This window comes from Chanodichthys erythropterus, chromosome 1 (genome assembly GCF_024489055.1).
Source record: "Chanodichthys erythropterus isolate Z2021 chromosome 1, ASM2448905v1, whole genome shotgun sequence".
Lineage (NCBI taxonomy): Eukaryota > Metazoa > Chordata > Actinopteri > Cypriniformes > Xenocyprididae > Chanodichthys > Chanodichthys erythropterus.
The window spans coordinates 31,414,958-31,433,703 of NC_090221.1; the positions used below are offsets into that span (position 1 = coordinate 31,414,958).

General features: G+C 43.6%; 1 long non-coding RNA gene across 1 annotated transcript in view; it reads left to right on the forward strand.

Moving 5' to 3' along the window:
- LOC137018329 (uncharacterized) overlaps window positions 1-17,270 on the forward strand; it is a 103,937-nt gene extending 86,667 nt beyond the window's left edge. Inside the window, exon 3 of the long non-coding RNA XR_010894898.1 lies at window positions 16,831-17,270. This is a non-coding gene — a long non-coding RNA (uncharacterized lncRNA). The remainder of the gene's footprint in view (window positions 1-16,830) is intronic.
- Window positions 17,271-18,746: the final 1,476 nt, after the last annotated feature.

Here is an 18,746-nt window from a genome sequence, read left to right on the forward strand (position 1 = left end):
GACCAATAATTTTTTTTTTCTCTTTTTCCTCTCTCCCCTCTCTCGTCCTGTCGCTCCCCTTGCTTCCGTCTCCTTTCACTCGTCTCGTCTGTCCTGGGGGGGAATAAGCGCAGTCGCGGGAGTACCCCCTGGCCTGCGTGGGGCGTTGGGGGTATGTGATGAGCAGGGCGGGCGAGAACCGTGAGGGAACGGCCTCGAGTCTCTCACGGAGGAGCTCCGGAGGCATAAAAGGAGGAGCGACGTCAGTGAAGGACGAGAGAGGACCAGGCCTGGACTTTATTTTATGTTTTATTATGTTTGTATGGCCGGCAGACGTCCGCGAGGGTCTGCCGGCATTACTTTCGTTTTGTTCTTTGTTTATTTTGGAATTACCATTGGAACGTTCGCCGGTTCCCGACTCCTTCTTCCCACATTTACGAACTGTGTTACATGCATTATTAAATGTTGAAATTAACATTGACACAGATTACTGGATGCTGTGTAAGTGCAGTTCATTATTCATGTTAACTAATGTAGTTAACTAATGTTAACTAATAAACTTTATTGTAAAGTGTTACCTTTAAGCTAACAGCGAATGAACATTACCAAATGAAATTGCTAATATAATGAAAATGGTTTCTCGAACACACCCCCTGGTCATGCAAACAAGTGACCACGCCCCCAAACTGACATCATTGGTTGGTTGCAAACAGATCAGCCAATAAATGATTATTATTGAATCTATAAGTATTAAACTGGAATAAAAGATGACACACATCACCTTAAAAATAAAATAATACTATAATGAGGGATTCAGAGTAATTCAAGCAGTATATTATCATTATTAGTAGTAGTATTTAAAGCATTCTTATTAAAAAAAAAAAAAAAAAAAAAATGCCATAGATTAAATATTGTTGGTTCCCCAAATAACTTTTTAATGAACAGTTCTTAAAATAACCTTTATTTCTTCTTCTTCTACCCTGTCCTAACCAGACACGCCGCAACAAGCGATAAAAGGTATCTTTTCCATGTTAATCAGAGTTTTTGTCCTAATCAGCCTGAAACAGCAACACAAAGTATGCCAATGATAATATCAGGTATTGCTTATGTGCTTTATTTTATGTTAAAAGCATCTAACGGGAGTTTGAATATCATTCTGTGTTCCCAGCTTTTTAGCTGTAATGAAAACAACACTGGCTAATTCACCTCAGATCTTGAAAATAAATAAATGAGCAAAAGAATGTTCAAACTGTCAACTCACTGCGAACAAACAAGTAGTATTTATTTATGTATGTATTTATTTTTTTAATGGCTGCACCTGTCATGAATGTAATGTACTATGTTTGATTTAATCATAGCTGACACTTCATGTCTAGCATTTCAGTATGATTTAACATGTGGCATATTCATGTGACTGTGATATAGTTTCACCACCAGAGGATCAGAAATGGGAAGTTTCTTTCCCCTGGTGAATGTGAAAAGAGAACACGATTTTCTGACACAGAATTCATATTAGTTTTCTTAATTAATACTTGATATTAATTTTCAGAAGCACACTTCTACGGAGACTGGTTCGTTAGGTTTCAGAAATGGTGATAAATGACTATTAAGGGATTCATTTGCATGCGGTTCTGCTGCTCAAGTGTTAAAGCACCAAAGATGGAACGGAGAGATCAGGTCATTGCTAAAATTTCCCTTGTGCTCCTTTCTTAAACAAGAATAAATCTCAATTCTTTGCAATGTCCTCTGTGTGCCCAACACTGGAAACTAACCAAGCACTAATTCTATCAATAAAGCATTACAAGTGGCCTTTATGAGTCATTTATTTGTATTTAATTTAATTAAATTTTACTCTGAATCGAAAGGCCAAACTCCAACTAATTTATAGGCGATTCAATAACCTATATCCCTTTTACACGGTGAAATAGCATGTAAAGTCTCTTGTCAGAAACTGAACCCAGACGCTAATCCTGATAAATCCACAGATTTACAAATAGTGCTCAGACGATGACCTTAAAGGTTATTATAATTTAGCTGTTGAAAACAAATCCTCTGACAGATTATTCATTACTGATGTCTCCTAATTAACCCAGCTAAATAAAACAAGAACTAATCAGGGTGCAATCCGTGATTGTAATTTCAAAAGCTATTGACACAAAATGCTCCAGACAACTGTTGTTCCCTGCATTTACTAACAATAGTTGCATTTCACCCATTCAGACTGTGCTAACTGCCAATGGTCTGGCCAGTGAATTGTGGAAATGCCAAATTAGGAACTTCCCACCGTTATGAGATCCATTATTAGGGCAGAGAAAAACGGAGACTGCGCGCCGCGCGGCTTTGACACACAGCCAGCTTTTCAGAACCAAGGACAGCTCCCTGTTGCTGTAGACCAAAGCGAGAGCTCCATTTTGGATTCCCCAGGACAGGGAGGAGGGCTTGCCTTTTTCTGGAATTCAATTAAGCCATGTGCCGCCTGCTGAGAGGGTTGAGGGAGACCAGCGCCCACAGAGGATAGACATATTGCAATAATACCAAGCAATTAAACATAGGGCCTCGACGGTATTTTTGGCCCCTCTATTTAAGTGTGCAGAGTTTCTCACAGTGTATGAGGGGACTCATCCTTTGGGGTTCAAGTGGAATGAAAAGCCTTTTATTTGGCATAAAAGAAGGTGGAGAAACATACTGGCGATGACTGGTGTGCAACCGAATTCTCGACCTTTTTAGATGAAGCCGAAACTCTCGCTAATGTTATGGATTTCAGGAATATGACATAAAATGTCCACTTTTAAAAAAAAAAAAAAAAATCTAAATACTGTAAAAGCTGCAGATAATGCTTAGGGAAAGATGACACACACACACACACAAAAAAAAAAAAATCATCCCAACAGAAAGCAACGCAATAAGACACATCAAAGGGAAGAAGAAAAGATGAGAGAACAATAAAGCAACAAGAAACTATAGCTTTTATATGCTTTTACCACAAGTAATGGGAGCTCTCATGCACTAAAGTGGAATAAAATTGATTATATATACAGTCAAACAAGAAATAATTCAGACACAATATATATATTAGTGGGTGCAGGACAGTATAGTTCATTTATGTAAGTGAGGATAGTAAAATAAAGTTAACAAAAAAAATAAACTGTGACATATACCCAAAAATTATTCATACAGTGGACTACCAGTAAAACTGATAAAAATGTGTAACCACAAATTATTCAGCAACTTGTTTTGACCATGTTTTGCTTAAGTGTTATTTGACATAATTACATTTTTTTTTTATTTTCTTTTTCTTTTTTCTGACACAGTTTAACTGAGATCTTGTCATATTTTATTACCATTTTTTTAAACTATAGTGAATATACTGTATTAATGAATTACATATTCAAGGTCTCTGAATAAATTTTGGTTTGACTGAATATATATATATATATATATATATATATATATATATATATATATATATATATATATATATATATATATATATATATATATATATATATATATATATATATATATATATAAAATTTACCTTTGTATACTCACCATGGCTGCAATATTGTGAAATATTACAATTTATAATTCAAAACTGTTTAGTATTTGAATATATTTTAAAATGCAATTTATTCCTGTGATGCAAAGCTGAATTTTCAGCATCATTACTCCAGTCTTCAGAGTCACGTGATCCTTCAGAAATCATTCTAAGATGATGATGTGCTAAAGCAACATTTCCCATTACTATTAAAGGCATATATAAAGAATATATAGCATATAAATAAGAGAGTGTCTTAAAATGATAAAATGAATGAATGAATGAATGAATGAATGAATGAATGAATGAATGAATGAATGAATGAATGAATGAATCAAAAATAAAATACAAAATAAAATATACAATGAATAAAATGAAATACAAAATAAAATATAAAATGAATAAAATGAAATAGAATAAAATAAAATAATTAAAGTTAAAATAGGAGAGATAAAACAAGGAAAGGCTTTTTAAAGCATATTTAATAAATGTTGAGAATACAAATACATATCAAAAAGCTAATTTAAATACATGCATGCAAACATACATACATAAATAACAGTGATTGAAAATAAGTACTTATAAACTGTAAAATATAGCATATGCTAAATATTTTTTGCTTGCTCAATCCAAAACACTTCTTTCGGGCAAAGCGTAGCACATAGTTCTATGACCTAGAGGAGGAAAAATTCTGATTTCATTATGAAAGAGATAATTCATCAGCATTAGAGGGTAATATTTCTGCTGCTTGAAATATTGGAGTGGGCTGAACAGACTTGCAACATTAATTAAAAACAATTGCCATTAAAAGCCTTTAAAACTATGCTAAACGAATCATAGTGTCAGAGCACAACACAGTTGATTATTCTCAAGGTGAAATGGGATTGTGGGATGTTTCTCCAAGTGAATTCAAAGCAGAGATTCAGACGATTCTGAGGATTTTTCTACTTGCTTTGCTTTTGCAATTCATGAGGCTGCAGCTCAACCATCATTCAATTGAACTTCGGAGAATGCATGAGCAGCTTCCTTTGAAGCTCCCTGATAGTACAGAGTCATAACCTCACAGATCACCTGGAACATCCTTAACAAATCTTTAACCAGCACCTGTTCAGCTGCAGATGGAGGTCAACGTCCTCACCTCAGCAGGGCCACGGGATGCAAAGTGAATGTTTGCGAGGGCTCAGGTGTAGGCTTTATGAATAATTTGTAGAAAATGCAGATGTGCAGCGGGAACTCCTCCCAGCATGGGTCATTTCCTTCTCAAACACGTGCGTGCATTATGACAAATCAGCAGCAATGATGCAGCAAGATGTTGTCAATAACCCCTGCAGTACACCTTGCCTTCCACCGGCTCTTCGAATAATGCATTCACAGACTTTGATCCAAGCTTTCATTCATTGTTTCCTTTAAAACTAATGAACACTTATTTATGGCACTCTTAAATTGCAGCTTTTTGCTTAATGAAATGGATCTTCATCTCACCTACTAAGTTCAAAGAAAGAATGGGAGCAGGCCTTAATTGGCTGCACTTTTACAATATTTTGTTGTCTAATTCCTCATGTGCACAGGTGCTGCTCACATTACCATAGCAAAATTAATTGCCGTTATACAGCAACTGCTTCTTTGTTCAGAGCCTAACAACAGATAAAGATCTCCGTAAGGAGCTGGATCCACTGAGAGAGGAGGGAGGGTGAAAAAGAGCTTTCACTGTAAGAGGTAGGAGCTTTCATCTGTTGGGAAAATAAATAACAAGAAAATGTAAATAAAATATTAAGGTCTTTCTTCAGCTGAAGAAAGACCTGTGTGAAATACATTAAATGGACATGTGTGAAATACATTAAATAGATGTTAAAAAATGAACCCAACCAAAAAACAAAACAAAACAAACAAAAAAACAAACAAACAATAGTTTCATTTGACTGCTATTTGTCTAACAGTGGAAATACATAACTATACCACAAGATGATATATGACTGAAGTATGGTTGGATTCTGCAAGAATTCAGGAATCCAAGGAGTTCCTGTGAAAATAAGTCAACCACATCCACATCCAAAGTTATAAGCATCTAAATATTGTTTTCACCACTAGGTGGCACTGGTAGGAAACTTCTCAGACTCCTTCAGGGCATCATGCCGATGACCCATACCGAGTTCCGTAATGATACGTTCATGTATTTATAAAATACAGCATTTTACTACGAAATTCAAAATGGTCGATGTAGGGCTGGGCGATATATCGCATGCGATTGTCACGCGCATTTCGTCAGTAAAGCCGGTTCCCTGATTGCCGCTAAATCGCCATCACCTGCTTTCAACTGGAGCGGCATTTAATAGACAGAGCCGTAGATCACTGAAAAGCCACGCAATATCGCGTTCATTATCGAAGGTGATACATCTGCGATATGAACGCGATATTGCGTGGCCTAGGTCGATGCCCAAAATGGCCGGTATGGGAAAACTGGATATCATTCAACTTGTCATGACGCCCCAAATCTAAAGAGAATCTTATCATTTTGGACAAACCATTCAGAAGTTATGAGCAAAAACAGCCATTTTTATTATCTCCCGACCAGTAGCTGCACCAAAACGCACCATGTCATGCAGGTCATGCGTGTGATGACATGGACCAGGTTTGGTCTGAATATGATAAAGCGTTGAGGAGATAGAGTCTTTTTCGCAAGCTCTACGTAAAATTCATTCATTCGTTTTCCAAAAACGGTTTGACAAATCAACTTGAATTCCATAATCTTTTGTTGGCATGGTCCGAAGATTATCTAAAAAAAAAAAAAAAACGGAATCGGTAAAATCGGAGCAACAGCCTAGGGGGAGTTTGAAAAAGTAGGGTTTTTAAAAAAAAAAAAAAAAACAAGATTTAATGAAAGGAAATGACGTCCTAGGGCGCAATCGAATTGTCTTGAGCCAAGGAATCAAAAAAAATAAAGACTCCAAATTCGCTATGGTGACAGTTCAAATAGGCCTCAACACCCCATTCAATGGGCTGCCATGGACTTCCAGAGCGCAACAAGAAGAACAAGAAGAACACAATAGGTGCCTACGCACCTTTTGGTGCTTGGCCCCTAATAATGTGACCATATGAGAAAGAAAACAGCCTATGCCCAAAGAAACACTCATAAACCATTGTCCATGCACCACAAGAAAACTTGGAAGCCACACAAGCAACTTTGATTTCACCAAAGCTGTCATTTGACTGGCTTGCTAAAAAAAAGGAAAGAAAAAAATCCCAACACGCGCAGATGTGCAGTTGTCCCGCTTATGTTGGCTCATTGAGATTTGGTGTAATGTGAGCGTGTACTGAACTGTGACGTTAATCATATGCCACAGCAACCTAGTGGAAACTAGTATCTTTTTCTCAGCGAAACGATTAGAACAGTTCAAATCAGCGGATGATCGCAGACATGATATTTTGAGCCATTACGTGGGTCATTAAGTTACACTCTCATTAGCACCCCGCAATTATAGGCGATATGACCGTCTGCTGAGATCTCCCATCCGACTGTCACAGCTCTCCAGCTCATTCAAACTCACTCACTCACTCACTCACTCACTCACTCACTCAAAATCTCTCTTCCTTTTAGAACTCAAAGTCGTGTATGATATAACACAACCGTCACCACGTGGGCACCAGAACTAAAGAATTAGAGCAGTTCCCATCCACAGGGTGTTATTGACCTTTCCGCTAAAATCGTTTCTATTTTCGCTGATGTGCAGCGTGAACAAGAGAGCAAATCTGAGCAAATGCCACAGTTTAGCCTAATTCTGACTCTGACGCATTCAGAAACCGCAGCAGTGCTGCATGCAGAAGGAGCAATTTTGAGGGATGATGCCCTGTTAATTCAGAGTTCAATACAGGACTAATTAGTCCAATAAGTGAGAGGTCTCCACGGATTTACAGGCCGATCAATTCAATTAACAATGGGAGGGCTAGTGAAGGGAGGCGTGCGTCGGTAAATACCCCTCATGCTTTGGGACCAGCGCTGATTGTCTTATGGCAAAGTTGAAGATCTACAGGATAAAGGAAAGTCAAAAAACACAAGTGCGCCTGTGAGGTTTTTTATGTTTTCTGTTTTCATTTGGATTTGTGTTTTTTTGTAATTTTATGTGCTTTTGGCATTTTAGTATATGACTGTGTAGTGTTATTATTATTATTATTCATTTTTATTTCAGTTTTAGAAGTTTTAGTACATCAAGTTGTTATAAAAAAAAAAAAAAAAAAAAAAAAAAAAGGAATATGCCTGTGTTATAATTAAAGGGAATGTTTCTATTAGCAGACTATCAGAAATGCATTATGTTCTGGTCAAGCTCCAGCTCTTTAATTATGTGTTGATTATTTACACAGTGGCAAGTAATTAACAGGTTGTCTAACAGTATAGAACATAACAGGATGGAAATAAAAGGCTAAAGAGCTATTCATTTATTTTGAACCTTTCAAAATTCTGATAACATTATAGTAATTTCTGTAATGTTATTAAACACAAACTCCACAGAAATCATAAAATGCATTGCTACTTACCTGTGTTCCCTAGTAAAAAAAATACTAAAATATATTTGAAATACATTTATTTTGTGATAAGTATACTACAAATGCATTTACCTATATATGTGCTAAATAAAAATATCATGCAATTGCACTTTTGGTATACTAAACTGGTTTACTTAAAGTCTGCTAAATTAAGGCAACTAATTTTGTACTTAATGCACTTAAATTGTGTGGAAGTGGTGCTGAGGTCCAACTAAAGATATACTTAAATTCCCCCTGTGGTGAAAACAAGTTTTTAATGTTGTTTAAATGTCTGTGGTGTTTTAATATGTTTTAAGACAAACCATGTGCAAATTCGTAAGTCAGTCCCATTGCTGAGCATTTTCTGTTTAAAACTGCAGTGATCTAAAGACAGTTTCAAAAACGCGGTTTGAAATCAATGGTGTTTCTGACGTCCTACTACCTTGTAACCAATCATGTCAATGTGCCGGTGGGCTTTAGCATATCATTAACCATGAGAGTCTCAAGAGAAGCCAGGTTCCCTTTCGATACTTCACTCGTACTGCGTATGGGGAAAGGTCTCCCTTTTTCCCCGCTGCTGAAGCCTTTTTCAATAACGCAGTGTAACTGCACCGTCATTGGTTCACTCATAGACAAGTTGTTGAACCAATGGCGGCGCGGCATAGCTGCGCGGCCTATGGCGACAAAGCGCGCGAATATTCCCGCCGAAATGGGCGGGGTATAGGGCTATATAAGCAGGCGTTTCGCCATAGGATTTCAGTGTTTTCTCCTTCAGCGACGACATCTACTTCTCTTCGCTGATCTCCGCCTGAAGCCGAAGAAGCTCGCCGCCTTCTGCTCTCGCCGCCGTCTGAAGAGGCTCCCGCAGCGGACTCGCCTGGACTCGCCGGTGGAAGAAAGCGCCGGCGCCCTCGCGGACTGCAGCTTCTAGCGCCGTCGCCGAGCCGCCGCCTCCCGCTTCCCGCTTCCGGCCGCTTCCTGTGCGTCCCCTGCCGCCATCCGGCGCGCCGCCTGAGAGCTTCATCCGCGGCTTAAACGCCGCTCTAAAAGAGCGATTTCCAGCGGTTTTCACCGCTTTAAGAGCTTCCGCGGCCCTCGCCGCTCTAAAAGAGCCACCCAATTGCCGTTTTCACGGCAGCGGCGTCTCACGATGCCCCGCCACTCATGTGGTACTTGCAGGGGGGCCCTGCACGACGACGATGGACACAGCGAGTGTGTCGCTTGCCTGGGCAAGCCCCACGCAGACGGCGCGCTCGCTGGAGACTCATGCCCGCACTGCGAGTGTATGAGTCTCGCTTCCCTGCGCTCGCGGGTCGCCTTCTTCACTGAGGGCGATCTCGCCGCTCGCGCCCTCCCCCGTCTCCCCTTCCTCCCGCGGTCCGGCGAGGAAAGACAGCGGGGTAGAGCGACTCAGCGCCAGGAGTTGAGCGAGCTCACGCCGGCCCAGCCCCCGCGTGCCTCGCCCTCTCCTCCCAGGGAACTCTCTCCAGTTCTGTTCTCTCGCCCTGAGCAGCGTCCCTCCGCAGAAGCGAGTGACCTCGTCTCATTCGGGGGAACAGACGACGAACAAGACGACTCCATGTCTCTTGCGGCTTCCGAAGCGGAAGGATGGGCTGGCGAGCCGGAAGACCCCGCTCCACCGCCTCCCTTGGAACCCATCGAGCATGGCCAGGGCATGGATGCCGAGCTCTTCCGCATCCTGTCTAGAGCCGTTGAAGAGCTGGACCTCGAGTGGGCCCCTCCAGAGGAGCCGTCTCGCAGCCGCCTGGACGAATGGTTTCTGCCAGGCCGCCGCCAAGCACCTCGCCAGCGTTCAGCGCCTTCTTTCCTGAGGTCCACGAAGAGCTGACGAAGTCGTGGCGCGCTCCTTACTCTGCCCGCCTCCACACTACGCACCGCTCCGCCCTCACCGCCGTCGACGGCGCCGAGGAGAAGGGATACGAGCGCTTGCCACCCCTAGATGAAGCGGTGGCTGCTCACCTCTGTCCTCCCGCGGCTGTGGGTTGGAAGACGAAGAGGGCCCTTCCTTCCAAGCCCTGTCGGACCACCTCTACTCTGGCTGGACGGGCTTACACCTCGGCGGGCCAAGCTGCCTCTGCGCTCCACACCATGGCCATATTTCAAGCATTCCAGGCCAAACTCCTCCGCTCTCTGGATGAGTCTGGAATCGACGCGCCAGCCTTCAAAGATCTCCGCAGCGCCACGGATCTTGCCCTGCGAGCTACGAAGGCTACGGCCCAGGCCATCGGTCGTTCCATGGCCAGCCTGGTCGTGTTGGAGCGCCACCTGTGGCTCAACCTAACGGAGATCAAAGACCTAGACAAGACGGCCTTCTTAGACGCCCCGGTCTCGCCTTCTGGTCTCTTCGGGCCTGCAGTGGATGGCTTCACTGAGCGCTTTACTGCCGCGCAGAAATCGTCTCAGGCTATGAGGCATTTCTTGCCTAAGCGCTCCAGCTCCGCTTCTGCGTCTAGCCGCCCCAGGACTGCGCCGGCTCAGCAGAACAAACCAGCCCCACCTGCAACACAGGCAGCCGCCCCCCAGGAGCATCGCCAGCGCCGCGCCCTGCGAAGCGCCCTCCCTTCCCGAGGCGCCAGGGACCCCGGCCCAGGATTGTGCTGGACCCGGTGCCTCCGAAGTCGTCCTGATTCGTCGGACAGGAAGAGGATGGGGGACCGTCCCGTTACGACCGGACCACCCCAAAAGCTCCCACGGGTAATTTCCCCTCCGCCTCGTTTATTTCTCGGGCGTGGGAAACATACTCCAAGTGACAGCTGGGCCCACACCTGTTGCGCCCACTCCAAACGCCGTTTTCACGGCGGACAAATTTTTACCTCATCACAAAAAGAGCAAATTTCCTCTTCCACCCCTCGCGGTGTACGACCCTCTCAACGGCGGTCTGTCACCCAACATTATTCAACCCCTAGCCACTCGGGCCGAGGCCTGGCAGGCCATCCCCGATGTGTCAGAATGGGTCATGGGGATCGTAAACCAGGGCTACTCGCTCCAGTTTGCACGACGGCCCCCCGCTTCGCCGGGTGCTTCAAACATCGGTCAATCCGGACGACGCTCATGTCCTCCGGGCCGAAGTCATGTCGTTGCTGGAAAAAGGAGCTGTGGAAATGGTTCCTCCGTCAGAGAGCGAGACAGGCTTTTACAGCCGCTACTTTCTGGTCCCCAAAAAGGATGGCGGTCTCAGACCCATCCTAGACCTCAGGCTTTTGAATCACTCCCTCATGAGACGGAAGTTCAAAATGCTGACGCTGAAGCAGATCCTCGCGCACATTTGCCCCGAGGACTGGTTCTGCTCGCTGGACCTGAAGGATGCGTATTTTCACATCCAGATAGCCCCCCGTCACAGACGATTCTTGAGATTCGCATACGAAGGGGTGGCATACCAATATACGGTCCTGCCCTTCGGGCTGTCTCTGGCTCCCCGCACTTTCACCAAGTGCATGGACGCGGCGCTTTCCCCTCTGAGACAGATGGGAATCCGGGTTCTGAATTACCTCGACGACTGGCTCATCTTAGGCCCGTTCGCGAGACGAGCTGGAACGCCACAGATCCGTGCTCCTCAGCCATCTACAATGCCTGGGTCTCAGGGTCAACTTAGCCAAGAGCTCGCTATGCCCCACTCAACGAATTTCGTTTCTGGGAGCAGTTTTCGACTCGGTCCGTATGACGGCAGTAGTCTCGCCAGAGCGCGCCCCTGGCAATTCAGCAGCTCACGGCATCTGTCACGAACAAAGCCTATCTCCCTCTGAAGTTTTTCCAGAGGCTGCTAGGGCTGATGGCTTCCGCCTCCCCCGGTGCTGCAGCTAGGCCTTCTTCGGATGCGGCCTCTTCAGTACTGGTTGAAGTTCCGGGTTCCTCCCAGCGCATGGCGGCACGGCCGCCTATGTCTCAAGGTCAATCGGGCCTGTCTTCTAGCCCTGAAACCTTGGATGGATCCAGTATGGTTCCAACGCGGAGTCCCCTTACAGGCGGTCTCACGGAGGACGGTGCTCTCAACAGACGCCTCCAACTTGGGCTGGGGCGCTGTGTGCGAGGGCAGACCGGCCTTCGGCTCGTGGAGCCACGAGGAAAGCCATCTACACATCAACTGTCTAGAGATGCTAGCAGTGATGAAAGCCCTTCAGTTCTTTCAGGCTTACTTGACGGGACGTCATGTTCTAGTTCGGTCAGACAGTATGACGGTGGTGTCATACCTGAACCACCAAGGCGGTCTTTCGTCCAGCCGCTTATGCGCTCTGGCGAAACGACTGCTGGAATGGGCTCTTCCGAGGCTTCAGTCGCTCAGAGCGACTCATGTTCCTGGCAGGAACAATCTGGGTGCGGACATGTTGTCACGGAGCAACATCCCCTCCGACGAGTGGATGCTCCACCCCCAAGTGGTCCTCACGATCTGGGAGTTCTTCGGGAAGGCAGAGGTAGACCTCTTCGCCTCAGAAGACAACTCTCATTGCCCAACATTTTTCTCGAAGGAAGTAGATGCTCTGGCCCACACATGGCCCAGCACGCTCCTTTATGCTTTCCCTCCGATCGCACTGATCCCCCAGGTCATCAGGCGTATCAGAGAAGACCAGCACAGAGTCCTTCTGGTGGCCCCGCTCTGGAGGAACCAGGTTTGGTCCTCAGAGCTATTCAGGCTCTCTCTAAGAGCCCCGTGGCCGATTCCCCTGAGACGGGACCTCCTCTCTCAGGCAAACAGAACAATCTGGCACCCACAGCCGCAGCTCTGGGCTCTGCACCTCTGGTCCCTCGATGGGAGCCGACTAGCCTCCCCGAGGACGTCCTAAATACCATTTCTCAGGCTAGAGCCCCATCTACGAGGCGCCTCTACGACCAGAAGTGGTCAGTCTTTGTTGATTGGTGTTCATCACGCAACATAGACCCTGTGGAGAGTGACGTATCTTCCATACTGTCTTTCCTCCAAGAACGCTTGGAAATGGGGCGCTCCCCTTCCACGCTTAAGGTTTACGTAGCAGCCATTGCAGCGTTCCACGCTCCTATTGCTGGCCAATCGGTGGGACGAAACGGGCTCGTGATCCGTTTTTGAGAGGTGCTAGGCGTTTGAATCCTCCTCGCCCTCTCACTATTCCCTCCTGGGACCTCTCGTTGGTCCTCAGGGCCTTGAAAGGAGCCCCATTTGAACCAATGGGTTCAGCCGACCTCAGGCCCCTAACACTAAAAACCGCTCTGCTACTAGCACTAGCATCGGTAAAGCGTGTTGGCGATTTGCAGGCCCTCTCTGTGAACCCTGCATGCCTCGAATTCGGGCCTGGTGACTCTAAGGTCGTTCTGAAACCTAGGCATGGCTACGTCCCTAAAGTGCTCTCAACTCCGTTTAGAGCTCAGGTCATCTCGCTCTCTGCTCTTCCTCCCTCGGCGGACGAACCAGAGCTGCAGCTACTCTGCCCAGTCAGGGCATTGAGGACCTACATAGACCGATCACAGTCTTTCAGACTGTCGGATCAGCTCTTTGTTTGTTTTGGCGGCCGCACCAAAGGGTCTCCGGTCTCGAAACAACGCATTTCCCGTTGGATAGTGGATGCTATTAACCTGTGCTACTCCTCACTGGGCACTAATTGCCCCATAGGAGTCAGGGCCCACTCCACTAGAGGAATGGCTTCCTCGTGGGCTTGGTCCAACGGAGTTTCCATCCAAGACATCTGTGAGGCGGCCGGCTGGTCTTCGCCGTCCACCTTTGTCAGGTTCTATCACCTCGATGTCCCGACCTTACAAGCTCGGGTCCTGTCGGTGTGATTAGCGGCTTCCAACAGGTCCCGCTTCACGCCACCATAGGAAGTATCTTCCTTCAGTGTAACCATGGGTTCGGTTAGGCTTTGCCTCCGCTTGTCCTTTGCCCCCCTCTGGGTGGCCAAATGCAAGCTATATCGTTCCCAGCCGTGGCACGGCGTGGTTGAATTCGTTCCCCATACGCAGTACGAGTGAAGTATCGAAAGGGAACGTACTCGGTTACTAACGTAACCTCGGTTCCCTGAGATACGGAACGAGTACTGCGTCACTTGCCGTGCCACGAGGCTGCGGCTCAGGGTCGTCGCTTCAGTCGATTGACACTGAAATCCTATGGCGAAACGCCTGCTTATATAGCCCTATACCCCGCCCATTTCGGCGGGAATATTCGCGCGCTTTGTCGCCATAGGCCGCGCAGCTATGCCGCGCCGCCATTGGTTCAACAACTTGTCTATGAGTGAACCAATGACGGTGCAGTTACACTGCGTTATTGAAAAAGGCTTCAGCAGCGGGGAAAAAGGGAGACCTTTCCCCATACGCAGTACTCGTTCCGTATCTCAGGGAACCGAGGTTACGTTAGTAACCGAGTACGTTATCCTGCTATATTTTTCTGTTTATATAAAAAACTGGGTAGATTTACCATTATAGCGGGTGTATGATGCATATTACAATGTTATGAGGAACTATATGCCTTTCTCCACTGACATTCTGAGTTGTTCAAAACATTTCTAAGGATGCTGATTTTTAAAAGGCAGACTCAGATGGTGAACAGGAACATGGTTTGTGTAACATAGCAACGCATTATTAGCTGTTTGATAATGTAGTCAAGCGTCATGTGTCTGATGTTGTAAAAAGCGATACCATTGTGCAGCGGTAATAAGTTGATCGATTGGGTTTTTGAGTTTGTGCGAGTGAGTGGAGGCGGGGCTATTGCCATATTCATAGATCCGCATATACTAAATGAAGCAAGGGTCTAGAGTTACATGCATGCTATTTTAAGGCATGAATAAATATTTTAACAGGAAAAAAAAAATATTTAAATATGTCATTTTGGTGATCAAAGATGAATTTTAAGGGATAAAATGATTGACTACAGGGGACTTTAAGTATATTTGATTGTGCTAAATTGGAACTATTGCAAGCAGGTACACTTTAAAGGGTTAGTTCACCCAAAAATGAAAATTCTATCATTTATTACTTACTCTCATGCCATTCCACACCCGTAAGACCTTCGTTAATCTTCGGAACACGAATTAAGATATTTTAGTTGAAATCCGATGGCTCCGTGAGGCCATCATAGGGAGCAATTACATTTCTTCCCTCAAGATCCATTAATGTACTAAAAACATATTTAAATCAGTTCATGTGAGTACAGTGGTTCAGTATTAATATTATAAAGCGACGAGAATATTTTTGGTGCGCCAAAAAAACAAAACAAAATAACGACTTATATAGTGATGGCCAATTTCAAAACACTGCTTCATGAAGCTTCGGAGCATAATGAATCAGCGTGTCGAATCAGTGGTTCAGAGCACCAAAGTCACGTGATTTCAGCTGTTTGGCAGTTTGACACATGATCCGATTCATGATTCAATATACTGATTCATTGTGCTCCGATGCTTTTTTTTTTTTTGCCGCATCAAAATATCCTCGTCGCTTTATAATATTAATATTGAACCACTGTACTCACATGAACTGATTTAGATGTGTTTTTAGTACCTTTATGGATCTTGAGAGAGGAAATGGCATTGCTCCCTATGAGGGCCTCATGGAGCCATCAGATTTAAAAAAATATGTTAATTTGTGTTCTGAAGATTAATGAAGGTCTTACGGGTGTGGAACGGAATGTGTAATAAATGACAGAATTTTCATTTTTGGGTGAACTAACCCTTTAAATATCTTGCATTTAAAGACTGATATTATAGAAAGGTCATACAATCCTTATTAATAGTGACATTAAAACACTTTTTTTAGGCTTAATATTAAAAAAAAAAAAAAGTTCAATAAAGTGTACAATAAAGAAATACTCCAAAATAAAGTTGAATTATAATTTGATATCAGTAAGTCTTAAGTGATGTGTCATTGTTAATTGATTTGAAGTATTATGAAACAAATGTATTTTAAATGCATTTTTTTTTGCATAAAAAAATGACCAACAGCAAAACAAGTGTGATGAAACTAGTGTGTATATAATTTAAGAAATGTATAAGAATAAAAGATTTTCCACAAATCACACTCATTTGATTTTAAGTTTATTTAAATCCCCTTGAAATTTTAACTCATGACTGCACAAAACAATCTAAATGATTTTGTTTCATTTGACACTACATGTATATTTTGTTAGTTGACGGAAATTAAACTAAAAGGATGGAAAGTAATATTAAGGACACAGTAAAAAAAAACTATTAAGAAACTGAGGAAGAAGAAAAAATAAAAACTTTGGAAATATTGGGATTACTGAAAAAATAAATAAATAACTAAACATCTAGAATATTCTGACAAATTTGCTCCATCCGTATACTTCCTCCAGAAGTCTGAGATCTTGTGATCTTGGCTTACTTTCTGTGATCACTTTGTGATCGGCAGTCCGAAACTCTTGAACAGTCTATCTCTACATTTCAGATTAGCCCCCTCTATTATTTTTTTTTTTTTTTGTCGATGGGAAAGATGTGTTTGCCGTCCTTCCAACGGGATTCGGCAAAAGTTTAAGTACAAGTTCAACCGGGTTTCCGGTTCAACGCTGCTGCCTGCCAGCTGTCTGATCTACGCTCGGAGCTTCGTGGAGATTATCCTAAATCCTTCTCTTTATTCCTATTCGCATAATATAACTTTCTTATTTTTCACCAGATTACTTAACCTATTGCATAGTATTACTAAACGGAACGATTTATTACTAGCAATCCACCAGCGTAATCACCTAGTGTTAGCCATAGCCTGCTAGCTACCGTCTACTTTCTTTTTTTCCTCTAAACCAACCTTCCTTGTCGATTGAATGGCGGATTTATCCGATGTATGTTATTCTGATCTGTCCTCGCCAGATCGGGAAGCTGTGGAGACGTTGCTGCCCGGCATTCATCGATCCACCGCGAGGTACAGCGTCCCGCACATCACCCTCGCCCCAGGCACCGGCAAGCGACCGAGACATCCAGCCAGCGAGTCCCGTGTGCGTTGCAGTTTTTCGGACGGCGTTCATCAAACACACGGTCAGTCATGTCCGGCGATTATCATGTGTAGTAAATGCAACATGTACAGCTTAGCTCTTTCTGTCAGCAGTGAGACTTACACATGTGATAAATGCAGGGATATTGTCAGGCTGACAGAGAGAATCTCAGAATTAGAGACACGCATCCAAACTTTAATTGAGGATAGTGAGAATGAAAGGGCCTTAGATACTGCTTTGGATGCGACTAGCCTAGTAAACACTACACATTCGGTTCCGGTTGTAGAAGCCACGCAGCAGGCTAACTGGGTGATTGTGAGGCGGCATAATGGCAAGAACAAACACCACTCTTCCGTTCCGATTAGAACATCAAACAGGTTCTCCCCACTCAGTGACGCACCCACTGAAAATCCTGTTGAAAGTGCCCTAGTAATTGGCGATTCTATTACACGGAACGTGAAAATAGAGACACCAGCCACCATAGTCACATGTTTGCCGGGGGCCAGAGCACCTGACATCAAAGCAAATTTAAAAGTGCTGGCTAATGCTAAACGTAAATATTCTAAAATCATTATCCACGTCGGCACAAATGATGTTCGACTTCGCCAGTCGGAGATCACTAAAATTAACATTAAAGAGGTGTGTGAACTCGCAAATTCAATGTCAGCAAAAGTAATTTGTTCTGGCCCTCTTCCTGTTCGTCGGAGTGATGAGATAGTTAGCAGGTTATCATCACTCAATGGCTGGCTGTCTAAGTGGTGTGCGCAGAATAATATAGGTTTCATAGACAATTGGAAAAGCTTTTGGGGCAGACCTGATCTGTTGAAAAGAGATGGTATTCATCCCTCCCGGGATGGTGCTGCTCTTCTCTCTAGAAATTTGGCAAATAGTCTTAGAGCTGAAACATGACAAACCAGGGCCCAGATCAGGACGCAGACAAACTGGCTAAACCGACCGTCTGCTAGCCGCCTCATGTCACAGAACTCAGATAATTCACAGCACATAGAAACACTTTCACCTAGATATTATCACATAGAGACTGTGTCTGTACCTCGAACTAGTAAATACAAAAAACTTCCAAAACCTTTTAAGGGTAAAAATTTAATTGATGTTCAAAAAATGAAAATCACAGATAAATCAGATAAACAAATGATAAAGCTTGGGTTACTGAATATTAGATCTATTTCTTCAAAAGCACTTATTGTAAATGAAATTATCACAGACAATAAACTAGACTTGCTGTGTTTGACAGAAACCTGGCTAAAACCAGACGATTACATTACTTTAAATGAATCTAGTCCTCAAGGTTATGATTATCGACACAATCCTCGACAGAAAGGCAAAGGGGGAGGTGTTGCTGTAATTTATAGTAATATATTCAGAATCATTCAAAAGAATTTCAAATATAATTCCTTTGAAGTGATGGTGCTTTATGTAACATTATGTAAGTTGACATTTGTGCTGGCTACTGTATACAGGCCACCAGGGCACCATACTGACTTTATCAAAGAATTTGCTGAGTTTCTATCAGAGTTAGTACTGGCTGCGGATAAAGTCCTTGTTGTTGGTGATTTTAATATCCATGTAGATAATAATAAAGACGCATTTGGATTGGCATTTGCAGATATTTTAAACTCTATTGGAGTTAAACAACACGTGTCAGGACCCACTCATTGTCGTAATCATACCCTAGATCTAATACTGTCGCATGGAATAGATATTGATGCTGTTGAAATTCTACAGCAGAGCGATGATATATCAGATCATTATTTAGTCTCGTGTATAATACAATTA